This window comes from Watersipora subatra, chromosome 7 (genome assembly GCF_963576615.1).
Source record: "Watersipora subatra chromosome 7, tzWatSuba1.1, whole genome shotgun sequence".
In the NCBI taxonomy this organism is placed as follows: Eukaryota; Metazoa; Bryozoa; class Gymnolaemata; order Cheilostomatida; family Watersiporidae; genus Watersipora; species Watersipora subatra.
The window spans coordinates 56,072,250-56,085,891 of NC_088714.1; the positions used below are offsets into that span (position 1 = coordinate 56,072,250).

The 13,642-nt window shown below is 32.4% G+C and overlaps 1 long non-coding RNA gene across 1 annotated transcript; it reads right to left on the reverse strand.

The window, feature by feature from the left end:
* Nucleotides 1-1,494: 1,494 nt before the first annotated feature.
* On the reverse strand, nucleotides 1,495-10,234 carry LOC137399368 (uncharacterized). The gene is made up of 3 exons (XR_010979151.1): nucleotides 10,223-10,234; nucleotides 9,590-9,680; nucleotides 1,495-1,542 (listed from the first exon to the last, which is right to left on the reverse strand). It is a non-coding gene; the product is annotated as an uncharacterized lncRNA (long non-coding RNA).
* Nucleotides 10,235-13,642: the final 3,408 nt, after the last annotated feature.

A 13,642-nucleotide genomic window follows, 5' to 3' on the forward strand; every position in this document is an offset into this window, starting at 1 on the left:
ACCATATATCTATCACTGGTAAACAAAAAGCATGATTCCTGAAATTGCTTTTGGAGAAGTCTGGGCATGTCTTTTTCTTCGGAATGTTCTAACCGCGATCAAGTTTTGTCGAACTTTACCTTGAAACATCCTGACAGTCAGTTCAACTTAAACAACAAACAAAACTTCAAATGATAGAAAAATATTTATCCCATTTATATATATATTTACAAATGCTATAAATGGTAAATGTATAAATATATACATGCATATTTATATATATTTTTAAAGAGATTTGACAACTATTTCTAGCAAGTCACTTGCTTTTAAGTTAAATCCTTCCAAGCATTGCTTGCCAAATTTTTGAAAACAAAATTGTTTTGAAGTTGTGAATGGGCTTAACCCTTTGACCAGGTATAGGCCCCCCAAAAACAACCGAAACTCGTGTAATTTGTTTTCGAAAATTCAATAAAATCGATATTTTATGACCATGCATAGCTCAAATCTTAAATTTATTTCTGTGAGCAAAAGCTTTTGTACATAAACATTCATTCACATATCTACTACTAAAAAATACAACCCTGTGCAGTTGTCCCTGTATGAAATGCTGTTGTCCCACTATGAAATGCTTGGAAGCATTTTTTTGGTAGAGTCAAACGCTATAACGTATAGCCATGCGAGCCACCATGACGATCATTTTTTCTGTATATTCCAAGTATATTAAAAGTCCAAAAAGTTTACATCACTTCTATCATTTGAATTATATTTATTCTGATCAGACAAAAAATCACTAACGATCGCAGGATCAAATAATCTTTTATTTTACCGTTTTCAAAGTCGAGCTGATGTTGACTGGTTTTTCCAACTTTTATTCTTTTCCAAGGAGGGGCGATTTGTTTAGCTTTTAGCACAAAGCAACGTCTTTCAGATAATCGTTTCATATTGTAAATCATCGACCGATATTTTGTTGATGATATTTAAAACTTACTAGTGTTCATATCCTTTGTTTAGCGTTACTAGGCGACAGCTTTATAAACGTCTACTGAAATCTACATAAATGTCGTTTCCCCACGCAACCGGTAAACAACATTTTAGTCGTTTCCCCTGCCAAAGGGTTAAAAGCTCAGTGCATAAATCTAAATGTTCTTATAATGATTAGGTACTTTCGGAGACTAAAAATTAAAAAGTTACATCAAAAAAATTCTATATTTTTTATCTAAATTACACCAATTTTATTACAAATATTTTCTGCAAAATTTTGTGTTTTTCCCAAGCATACTAGCTATGCTGTTTTCATTAGAATCTTTACCTGTGATTGCCTTTTCGGCAGTATTGTTTGAGTGAGTAAAACCTTCATATAAACTTGTGGTAGCAGCTTCGTCTCTGGAAGTGCTTGTGAACTCGACAGCTACAGCCTCGTAGTTATGCCCTATCTCGATAGCCCGACAGCCTTCCAGCGGCACCTTCTGGGCTAGGCATGCTGCCTCCATGAACAGCAGCAGTTGCAGGATATATATGGAAAGTCTGTGTAGACCTGCATCTCCCATCATAGTAATTAATAGGCTAAACGAAAGCAGCAAACTTTGAACTTGAAAGATCCTGACACAGACCTAACTAATGAACATATATAGCCGTATTATGTGCTAGCAAACCTTTGATACATTAGCCTGCGGTTTCTTATTTAGATGGTTTGTTTGGATCAAATTTTAAGGCAGTCCTTGTTTGATGGCAACTTGTGACTTTGCAAAAGTACAAAGTATTTTCACAAGCAAGTAGATAAGTAAACTGTGTGGGTTTACAAGGTAGCTAATTCTACTAGCCAATGATACACTTAAAAACATGAACAAACACTCCACAGCCTGGTCAAAGGAGAGTAATTGCAATAGTAAGCTTAAGATCCTTGTTAAATTTCACAATAACCACAAGAGAAATAGTCGCAAAACTATTGTCCAACAGTATAGATAGGTGACGAACTTATCGTCATCTACTTATTTGGAATTATAATTCCCACTTTGTCATTGAGTCTGTCTGTTAGACTGCGTTTCCACAATTTTTGTCGGGTTTCATCCAAACTTCACAAGCATAGGCTTGATGCCTTGCGAGAAATTGCCAAAAATATTTGGTCTCGAAACCCCATCTGCCTCTTGAAAAGCAGCCTATTAAACACCGATCAGATTAAAAACCCAAAGACGCACCTTTACTCGCATTAGGAACTATTGTATTTGATGAATGCATTCATGGACTGTTGTCATGGTAACTGTGTAGCAGTTATTGTTCAAAATATACCTGGGCACTGCAGACTATCTACTTCAAAATGAAAATTCCAGTATAACGCTAGGCTAAATGCTATTCAAGAATAATATTTGATTATTTTTATATAGGTAATCCAAAACCTTATTGGTTAGCAAAGTTCCATCTGATGGTGGAGTTATTTTAAATTGACAATTTTAATAAAATGATAGCTCTCACAGCCAAACTATTTGAAATGATACAAACTATTTTCAAACCAGTCTGTCCATGTTCTTAGCTCTACACAAGTAGTACGTTCCTTAGCATACCTACTGCAGAAGCAAGCTTCAGTTCTCATATTAGGAATACTAATATGGCAGTCTAGTGTACTTTGTGTGATCGTCATGGAAGCCGAAAAAGGAAAGAAACTAAATTATTACTGAAATAGTTCTTAGCTTTACACATGTAGTGTAGTACCTTCCACTTCTGGATACGCTTAAATTCTGTTGAAAGATATTTTTCCCCAACTTCTCAGCGTGGTCCCAATAAACACCGATCTTATTATAGTAAAAATTAAAGTTGAACTTACAATAAATTTTATTAGATTTTATTAGAGAATATCGACAGTTTTCTATCATTTGCAATGGTTTATGATGTTTGAGGTGATCCGACTGCCAGGATGTCTCAAGATTAAAATCGATAAAACTTCATCTCGATTAAAATGATCAGAGAAAAATATGTGCGAAAGGACGTTACTAGTTGATATCGTTGCGATAGTTGATATCGACTATTGCGTTAAAGTTTCAAGGTTACGCATCTCTATTCTGTCGATCTCTTTACAACTGTAGGAGTCTTATAGCCCTTTTGCTTGATCTGAGCGTTGTAATTACGATCAAGTTTTATCTATTTTAATCTTGAAACATCCTTACAATCAGATCACTTCAAACATCAAAAGAGATCGCAAAAAATAGAGAAATACTCATACTTTCTGATATAATACGTTAAAATTTGTGCGAGCTCATCTTTAAGCAACTATTTTCTAGTTCAAGATTTACCCAGTTTCTGCTGAATGATTGAATAGGCAGTTAGCTATTGATTGAGTGCAAAGAATCCTACACAAGCTTGTCATTGTTAGAGCAACAAAGGCTGGTGTAACATATTCAGTTTATGAGATTAAATACGGAGACACAAGAGCAGCACTTGAGTTGAAGCACGCTGACTTTGACGAGCATCGCTGCTGAATGCACTCTAACTCATTTGCCCTCTAAGTACTCCTTAGCTCTATTGAGTCTTCTGTATGAAAATGGTGTTTGTCTTCGACAGGAGCTCGATAGACAGATCAAGGTCTATTTTCGCGTTGAGTGTGTCCGATTTGCGTCGATTGAGACAGGTCCAATATTGGAGAAAGCGGTAAATCTTTCTAAGTTTTTTCCTGTTCTCGCAAGTGGTTGATGGAAAAATTCCTCTAGTATAGGTAAGCAACTGTGAGTGGAGTACGTATATGCGTAGGTGCCACACATTTTATATGGCGAACAGCCGCGTATATTCAAATGTCAAATAAATTATTGTACTTGAAGAAGTGAACCCGATACTTGTACCTGTAGGCAAGTAAATATAAGACCAAGTTTCCATAGAGGTTGATTACAGCACCCATATTGATAGGAAGACAGCTTAAGAAGGCTTTTTGGCATTTTTTTAAACACTTTAGATATTAGTACTTAACATTTTTAGATATACAAGCCAATTCTCTGATCCTAAACATTGTTAATGACTTTCCATCGATCGTGAAAGCACAACTCCTTCAAACTGAATATAATTTTAAAGATCAATGCTTGTAGAACCCAATGAAAGAAACAGAAATCAAATAGAACACAGTAGTTTTATTTTGTTAATTATTTTTTATTTTACATTCCTGCAAATCATTGATGTTTTACAGGTAACTGGAAAACATAATGGTTGTTGTACACTAATCCTGATGGAGTGTGTGTATTTGTTGTAAATAGAAAACAAATAGATATAATGTAAAGATTTTTTGCTAAAAAAAGGTTTTTTAAGCTTTATCTACTTTTGGTCATTAGCTACCAATAATTTTGACCAAGGTGTCATAAGGACCTAATGTTCTGTCAGCAGCCATTTGTCATGTTTTGATTGGTTAGAAACTCCCTCGGAATTTGGCAATATCTCAAAAACTTATGGTTCAATTACCTTCAAACTTTGTCATTATACTAAAAAATACAAAACACAAAGCAAAAATAATTTCATAGCTTTGCATATACTAAAAGTACAGAAAAATAGTTTAGTTTATTTTAACATAGCGTCAGGTCAGCTAGGAAAATTATTTGTTGAACTCTCTTGGAACCAGTCCTCAAAGCGTTAAGATTTTAAAACGCTAATTAAAATAAAACTAGTGATCCATGCAGACAAATGCACTCGTCACATTCATTATAAGCTGGATTAAATGGCAGAACATTTAATGCTAAAACATAAGAATTTCTTAAAATAGTAAAAATAAAGATTTAATGTGATCTTTTTGTAAGAAAATGACTTAGCAGATGATAAAAACACTTTTTAAAATGCTATGTTTGAATTGTATGACAATAAAATAAAAATTATTTTGTGCGAAACTAATTGCGATGTGCTTTTAACCCAGGAAGTCAGAATAACTCAAAAATTGAGCTGTACTTTTTTCACTTTTAGGCTGTTCCCAAGTCTGTCTACACCCTTATGTTCATGGTAAACTTTTCTTTTGGCAATTTTTATATGTAAATATGTAACTGAATTTATGATTTAACCTCTAGCACTTTTTACCTTGATGAGGATCAATGCTAGACGCTATTTGATATATCTAACGGATTAGAATTTCAAAGCAGAAAGGCAAATACTCTATCGGCTAGAGGGGGAGATGAGAACAGAAATTGTTCATTACCAACTGCCAGTTTATATTACCTCCATTGTTAGAGATGTTCCAGTTTATATTACCTCCATTGTTAGAAATGCTCCAGTTTATATTACCTCCATTGTTAGAGATGTTCCAGTTGATACTACCTCCATTGTTAGAGATGTTCCAGTTTATACTACCTCCATTGTTAGAGATGTTCCAGTTTATATTACCTCCATTGTTAGAGATGTTCCAGTTGATACTACCTCCATTGTTAGAGATGCTCCAGTTTATACTACCTCCATTGTTAGAGATGTTCCAGTTGATACTTTAATATGAATCCCATTATCTAGTCTACTGACTTAAAACATTTTAGAGTTGATGTAAAACAATTTAGGCAAAATGTATACTGATTTTTAGCCCAGATCACGCTGCAAAAGTAAACATCTTAAACAAAAAAAGTAGGTTTTTTACATAATTTTTAATAAAAGATATATCACAGTACTTTAGGCTTTACAAATTGTTTGAAGTTAAATGTTAAAAAATTCTTCTAAGTTTTTAAGTTTTCACACAAAAAGAACAAAAAACATTTTTCAATTACAACTGAGATAGAAAAATAGAACGTAGAAAAGCAGAAATATTTTAAAGTAATTGTAGCGTATTTGATCGTAGCCTTTCAAACAGTCCTTCCTACCAATTATGGTTAAGCAGTTTTAATCTGTCATCTATCAAGCACCATATAATAGATATTTTTTATTTTTTGATAATGATTATGATTAAATATGATTAAATATGATTAAATAAGTAATATGATTAAGATTATAATTATAACTTTATGCCACATCATGCATGCAATGTTGTGATTATAGATTTTATCATTCAACAAAATTAAAGTTTTTGATATAAATCCTAGACAACAATCACGGTAACCATGTTTGTATCTGCTTTTGCAAAAAAGTGATGTATATTTTATGCCATTGACGTAGGCCAGAGCCAAGCAAAAATTACAACTGCTTTCACCAATTTTTTAGACTTGAATGGCAAGTTATCTAAAAATAACAATCATGCTGTATTACAAATCAATCTGTTCCCATCCTCTGAAAAAAACACCTTAGACAGGATATTATGATGAAAACATGTTTTTAGTTTTAACATGCACCACCTACTACTCACAAAGGTAGAAATATATTTTAGTAGCTCTGATCTGGAATAAAATGTCACAGTATTACATTCGGTAATACTGTTTTTTTTTTCAACTGTTAGGCATGATTCTTTTTAGCACCGATATTGTATTATTTTGTAACCTATGGACACTACCCTTTTTGGCACAATAAAGCAATATACATGCAGGTAGCATAAAAACACAATGTTTTAATAGAAAAGATTTTGGTAAAAACTATGTGTTAGAAACAAAGTGTGCAATTACAGGTGACCCATGTTTTTCTATGCAAGCAATATAGAAAGAAATACAAAGTATCATTTATTTATATTGATTTAAAATAATGGCCAATGTATACCATAGGCTATTTATCTCATTCAAACTGATGAACTCTCTCTCTCTCTGAATTTGATTTCTTTGTCTTTTGAATCAAATCATATTATTTATGTCATTGGATATAAAGACCACCACAAGCTATTTCCTAATTTTATTTTAGAATTATTCAACTGTAAAACTGTATCTTAAAGAGACAATTACAAGCTAAATGCTAAAATGTTTATTTGCCAATATTGTTTCATCTTCATTTATCAAGTTTTTCTAAAACTTACACTTACACTCATACTTCGACGTAGTAGTGTCTCAACATACAAAAATATTGAAATACAAGCATACGATACAGTTCTGAATGTGGCCGGTAGATTACCGATTATGGGAGATGCTGCCTCCAAGAACAGCATTGTTTTTGATTTGACGGTCTTTCTCGTCCAATCAGTTTGAAAATGTTTTATAAAAGCCAACTAAAAGCTAGCGTGGAAGCGTTGCAAAAAGATCCAAAGATGAAAAATAATAAAAAAAGGTAAAAAAAAACAAGAATAAATCGAAAAAAGACGATAAAAATGGAAACAAAGACAAAATTAGAATTAAGAATCGTGTAAGATTAAAACATCCATGTATTTTCAAGTGAGTGCTTTTTAGGCTAAATTTACTGAAGTTAAGCTTAAAGCTTATGTTATGCTAGTGACAAAAAGTGTAGCATACCAAATGTGTTGCTGACAAGTTTCTCTCACAAATTTTAACTGGTACCATCTGTTTTGAAGGTAAGGACTCTGTACATTACTGTATATAATAATGTTACATTTTATTCCAGATCATAGCCACTAGCAAAATATTTTTACCTTTGTGAGCAGTAGGTGGTGCTTGTTAAAACTAAAAACATGTTTTTTTATTTAATAATCTGTTTTAGGTGACTTCTTTAGAGGATGAAAACAGATTGATTTGTATTTAGTTATTTTCTAGAGAAAAAGTTGATTTGAGATACAAAAGAGTTGACATATGACCATAGTCCGGAAACATCAGCATATATGTAGAGGTATGGCTATATCTAATATTGTTCAACAAAAATCTTTTAAATGTATGCCATCCCTTTTAAGGGCTTCTACTCTTTTTGCATACTTACATGTATTTTGTTTCCGCCAAATCTATAAAATATAGATTTGGCAGAAACAATATATTTATAAAATGTTTATCAAACAAGATTTATTTAAATTAAGCACTTAATTATATATATAAATGAAAAATACAACATTTTAGAGCGGGAAACTTCAGCACCAGAGTAAATAGTATAAAACAATGGCTGAGATTTTGTTTCTTTGTATTCACTTAGAATTTTGCTGATAATGAAAAAAAATTCTTTTCATCGATTTGCATAGATTTTTTTTGGAGAGGCAGCAGATAAAAAGCTCTCGTTAAGCCCACAAACAAAACAGTAGTAGTTTTAAATGATATTAAATTGAAGTAGTGGCAGTATATTATATTGATCACTCGTTTTCATTATTAACTTGATGGTCTCAGACAAATAAAAGAAGTTCTAACAATTAAGAAATTATTTAGCATTTTGAACAGCTGTTTGGACTAATAAAAAACAAACGCATTAATGCTAGTTAGCGCATGCCATTAAAGGATGAGATCGCTTTGAGATAATTTGATTCTTATGAGAGCCCATCAGAACCAAATGTTATATTATGTTATTGCAACATTTTGAAAGCTAGATATCATTACTTTATTGTAAATAGAATCGTTTTGGCACTGATTACAGTGCCAATGCGAACCTTCACCAATAACCACCACCTAAGATAGGCATGTGATGAACATATGCAACTATCCTTATGCAACTATACCTTATTGTATGTCTGTTACAGCTAATGCACTACCTTATTGTATGTCTGTTACAGCTAATGCACTACCTTATTGTATGTCTGTTACAGCAAATGCACTACCTTATCGTATGTCTGTTACAGCTAATACACTACCTTCTTATCTGCTTGTTACAGCTAATGCTCTACCTTATTGACTGCCTGTTACAGCTAATGCACTCCTTTATTGTCCGTCTGTTATAGCTAATACACTACCTTCTTATCTGCTTGTTACAGCTAATGCACTCCCTTATTGTCTGTCTGTTATAGCTAATACACTACCTTCTTATCTGCTTGTTACAGCTAATGCTCTACCTTATTGACTGCCTGTTACAGCTAATGCACTCCTTTATTGTCCGTCTGTTATAGCTAATACACTACCTTCTTATCTGCTTGTTACAGCTAATGCACTCCCTTATTGTCTGTCTGTTATAGCTAATACACTACCTTCTTATCTGCTTGTTACAGCTAATGTACTACCTTATTGACTGCCTGTTACAGCTAATGCCCTACCATATCATGCATTTTCTACAGCTAATGCATTACTTTATTATCTGTTTGCTACAGAAAATGCACATACTGTTTGCTCATTACAGATAATGCACTACTTTATTGTCTGCTTGCCACATCTATGTAATTCCTTATTCTTTGATGTTAACTTTAGGGCTAGTGACTTTACGATATACCTAATTGGCATCATGCAGTAAGAAAGCGAATGTTCAGGTCTCCGAGCTAGACAGAGCAGACGAGAGTAGATGAGAGATGACACGACTATTTATTAAGTATGTAGTTTGATCAATTGAGCCTAATAACTGAAGTGAACCTGAGTGGTGTTACTTAATAACACAGCTGTGCAACAGGTTACAAATCTTAGAATTGTTGACCAAAATTTGAGTTAAATAGCATTAGTTCGGTTTAGATCTTTCCAAGTCATGTGTGTACATATTATTTGTGTTCAGTGTGAATTTCAAACATGAAAACTAAAAATGCTAATGCATATCGTTAGAGTGATGCAGAAACTCTAGAAATCATATTTTTCCAACTTCTTTAAAACTTTTCTATTGATGTAAAAAAATGCTAAAAGACTTTTAATGGGAATTTCACTGAAATGTTGTGAACTTTCAAGGTCAATGCACTACCTCCGGTACTTACCTCGGATAGATACTCAACAGTAGGCAAGGTGAGAGACACGGCACCGTGTAGAAGACTATGACCTAGCTTTTATCTCTCCTGGTTTCTCTGTCTGTCAAACAGGTGCAAAACTAAATTTTTAAAACAAATCACTGCTGAAGCTTTGAGTATATCAGTACATCTGTAATATTGATCTTGAAGATTGAGTGACATACATGTACCTTAAAAGTCTTACATTGTAGGTCACTCTTCACCTTCATATTTAACATAAAAACGTCTTTGACCAACTTATAAAATGTGAAACATTATTTTGTTTGTGGTGGGAAACTGTCTTGCAGTAACTAGATAATGCATAGATTATTACAGTCAAATAATTGTAAAATTGAATGCCTGTTTTAAAAAAAGGAGATAAAACACGTGACAATAGTATACAATAAAATGGTGCTAGAAAAATACAAAAATTAGCCTTTTCCGTAACAATTTAACTACAAAAACTGATGAATATAAACATATAAAAAAACAAATGCAAAACCTTAACAGAAATTAAAGTTATATATCCTTTCATTACACTAATATCATTATATATTTTACAAAGAAAATCATTAAAACTTTTATTAATAGTTTTGGCCTTCTGTCTCAGTACAAGCCACTTACCGGAGAAGCCGTTTGTTTCTAAGTGAATGCAGCAGCAGGGCTCATCATGTGTATGTGTAGAGTTGAAAGACCCAGTCTGTATCAGATCTGCTGCTCACACATAATCTATCAATCAACAAAAGCTCTGCTTTCAACTAGAGGCAACTTAATTCCTCTTAATAAAGAACTGTGGTTTTTACCCACTTCAAAAACATCGCTCAAAATAAAGCACTAAAAACTGATTCTGATAATACTATTTACAATCCAACTGTACTTTATTGAAATAAAATTTGACACTATTTAAACTCACTAAAATAACTTTTACATCAGCAGCGATTTTATAGTTTTCTTCTAGTAGGTTTTAAACCAACTCGTAAAGTGGGCTAATTAATGCTAATATAATCTGAGAAACAACTGTTACATTGAATTGCTTGATGATGCAGGATCAGCTATTGAAGTCAATCTCTAGAAAGATTCACAGCCTCGAATCCGATGCTTGTTCTCTAAATCCTACTAGCTAAGAAGCCTCTTATTGATGTTATCATGGTATTTAGGGTTTTGAAACAAACCATATATAACATCATTCTGTACTTTTCTTTAGTTGCATATAAGCCACTTTCATGCTTTTTGTCGACCACAAGCTGATTGAGAAAATAAATAAAACCTTCTTGCTTTGTTTTTTTTAATGGCTGTGAGTCTGCTTCTAAGTTGTTGGTTAAAGAGATAATTTCGTGGAGGTCGTTTACTGCAGAATGGCTTCTGAGTTAACAAAAGTTTGTCAAAAAATATTTGTCAATAGGCTTTTGCTTAAACTCTGGCAAACAATCCCCTGAGTTGTTTGTCAGAACTGAAGTAATACTCAACTGAGGTTACTCCCATCTTTCAAAGCATGCAAAATTAGTCTGAATTGTATAGCATGATTCATCTTTTGATCTTTAAAATATTTATCTAGCGACACACTATAATAGTTGCCATAATACTTTAATGAAAGTGTTTAAATTATCTCTACTTATCTGTAATTAACTAAAACTATCAATAATCATCTACAATTACCTATAGTTGTCTATAATTATCTTTAATTATATATGATGGTCTACAATTATTTATAATTATCTACAGATATTATAAGTATCTGCAGATAGTTATAATAATATAGATAATTATATATATTTATCTATACTATGATAGATAATATTTCTAGTAATATATAATAATAACCATATTAACAGCTCTGTTTGATATTTTATTATAATTATCATGTTTATAGAAAATTATTTTTAATTGCCTATAATTATAACTTATGGAAATTCATAAATTATAGATAATTTATAGATATTGATAGATATTTATAGATAATTATATATAATCATATATAATTATCTATAATTTATGGTGATCCATAAGTTATAGATAATTCTATATGATTATCTATAATTTTCTATAAATACCTACCATTATCTATAAATATCTACAATTATCAAAAAGTATCTGTAAGCTATTTGATGCTTTCATAGAGGTTTTGGCAGTTTTTCCGTCTAATGCGCTGTTATAAGTTGTACACATTCTAGCACGAAACTGTCTTTGGTCTTAAACAGCTTCCAGTTTTTGACAAACTCGCAGTAAACAATCATACTGCTGAGGCTTTAGTTACTTGTTGTAACAGAACATAAAACACTGCAAGCACCTGATCTTGCTAAAGTTGCTATCCAGCTCTGTTTCATATCTTGTGATAAAATATTCTTTTTAAATAAATAGTTGTTATTAACACGGACTCTCTACACGCCTTTTGCTTCCCACCAAGGCACTGATTCTAGGACTGCCTTAATGCAATAATAGGCATTTAATCTAGCTTTTAAAGGGAAAAAGGGCTGTTGGTACTATACCAAGTTAGTTTTTAAATTAGTATAGTACCAGCTGATTGATTGGTGCTATACCAGCACACATAACCAAAACCTGATGGTGTGTGCTGTCACCCATCATTGTTAGTATGAGTTTATGAAGAGGTTAAAATTGAAATTCTGCCTAATGTATCAACTAAAGTTGGTTTCTTATAAATATCTGTGTTGATTTAATGCAGTCTGCAATTTATCAGCCTCAGACAACTTCAAACCAAGTTCACTATTGTGTCTTAAATTGGTAACTGACAGCTTGCATGTACAAATGGTAATATCACAGTTTACTTCAACTAGAGTATCAGGCTGAAGAGCTTTGAAGACATGCATCTAAGTCATTATTGTTATCATTATTACTATTTATTATATCATTGTCTTAGAGCTCAGAGACTTTTTATGTTTCATGACATATACATTGTCAGCAACCAAAATAATACTACAATTATAATAGCAAAATATTTAAAGAACTTTTGTGGTGTTACCTTAATGACTCTTAACACCTAAAGACTGGTTAACACTATATCACCTTGTGACGACGTTTTTCTTTTTTCATTATGTGAACTGTAAACTTATGTAGTTTATAATTATTCTACTTGTGCTTTACTGATCATGCTGATTATATAATATGCAAGATGAGACCCGCTATTCTCGCCTTAATCAATCTCTGCAAAGTTGACATAAATTCAGAATTCCTATCATTGTTTTACCAGAGCAGAGTGCTTTACACCTTGTTGTAGACAGCTTCTTAGTGTTTTTCATATACATATGTGAAAAACATAGACATAGACATAGATATATAGGCAAGCTAGAAATACTACCAAAACTTTGTGTCAGAGTGATGATGCCTTATAGACCCACGAAGAATTGTGACAAACAGCCTATTGGCTGAAGGAGCTTTTGATATTTCTGAATATATTTTTGACTAAACTACTCTGGCAGTATATCATGTATATTGTATACTCACTTTGTGGCCAGGCCCACAAGCAAAACTCTCTGGGAACAAAAAGCATAAACATTTGGCCTGTCTTCTATATAGAGCATCGTTACATCATACAATTTTATTTTCAAATACAATTAATTCTTTATGTTAATATTGTTATTTTATTCTGTTTTTTACACCCTTCGATTTGCTTTTATTAGAATTTTTTAATGAATCCACTTTCGGATCAAATCAGTTTTGTGTACAAAAATGACAACCAAATAACTTATTTTTAAGCAAAAAGAGACCGAGATCAAAAAGATATTTTAATGCCTATTCTCTGTAGTAATCCCATTACTTTCACCTAATTAGGATTTATAAAAACAAAGCACAAGACATAGAACTGGCCTTAGTTGATTGCAATGAGCTTAGCACTACATAAAAATAAAAATCTTCGAATATATAGACAATCCTTGAATGTAAATTGAAATTTCAAATGTTGTCCCTAAGGACTGATTTCTTTGCCCATCATCTCTAGATGCTAACAACAAGGTTTTTAAAGTACACCACAGTGTATATAAGTCACTCCGGAGATTGCAGTCATCGGCAAAGAATTGCATTTTCCATGTG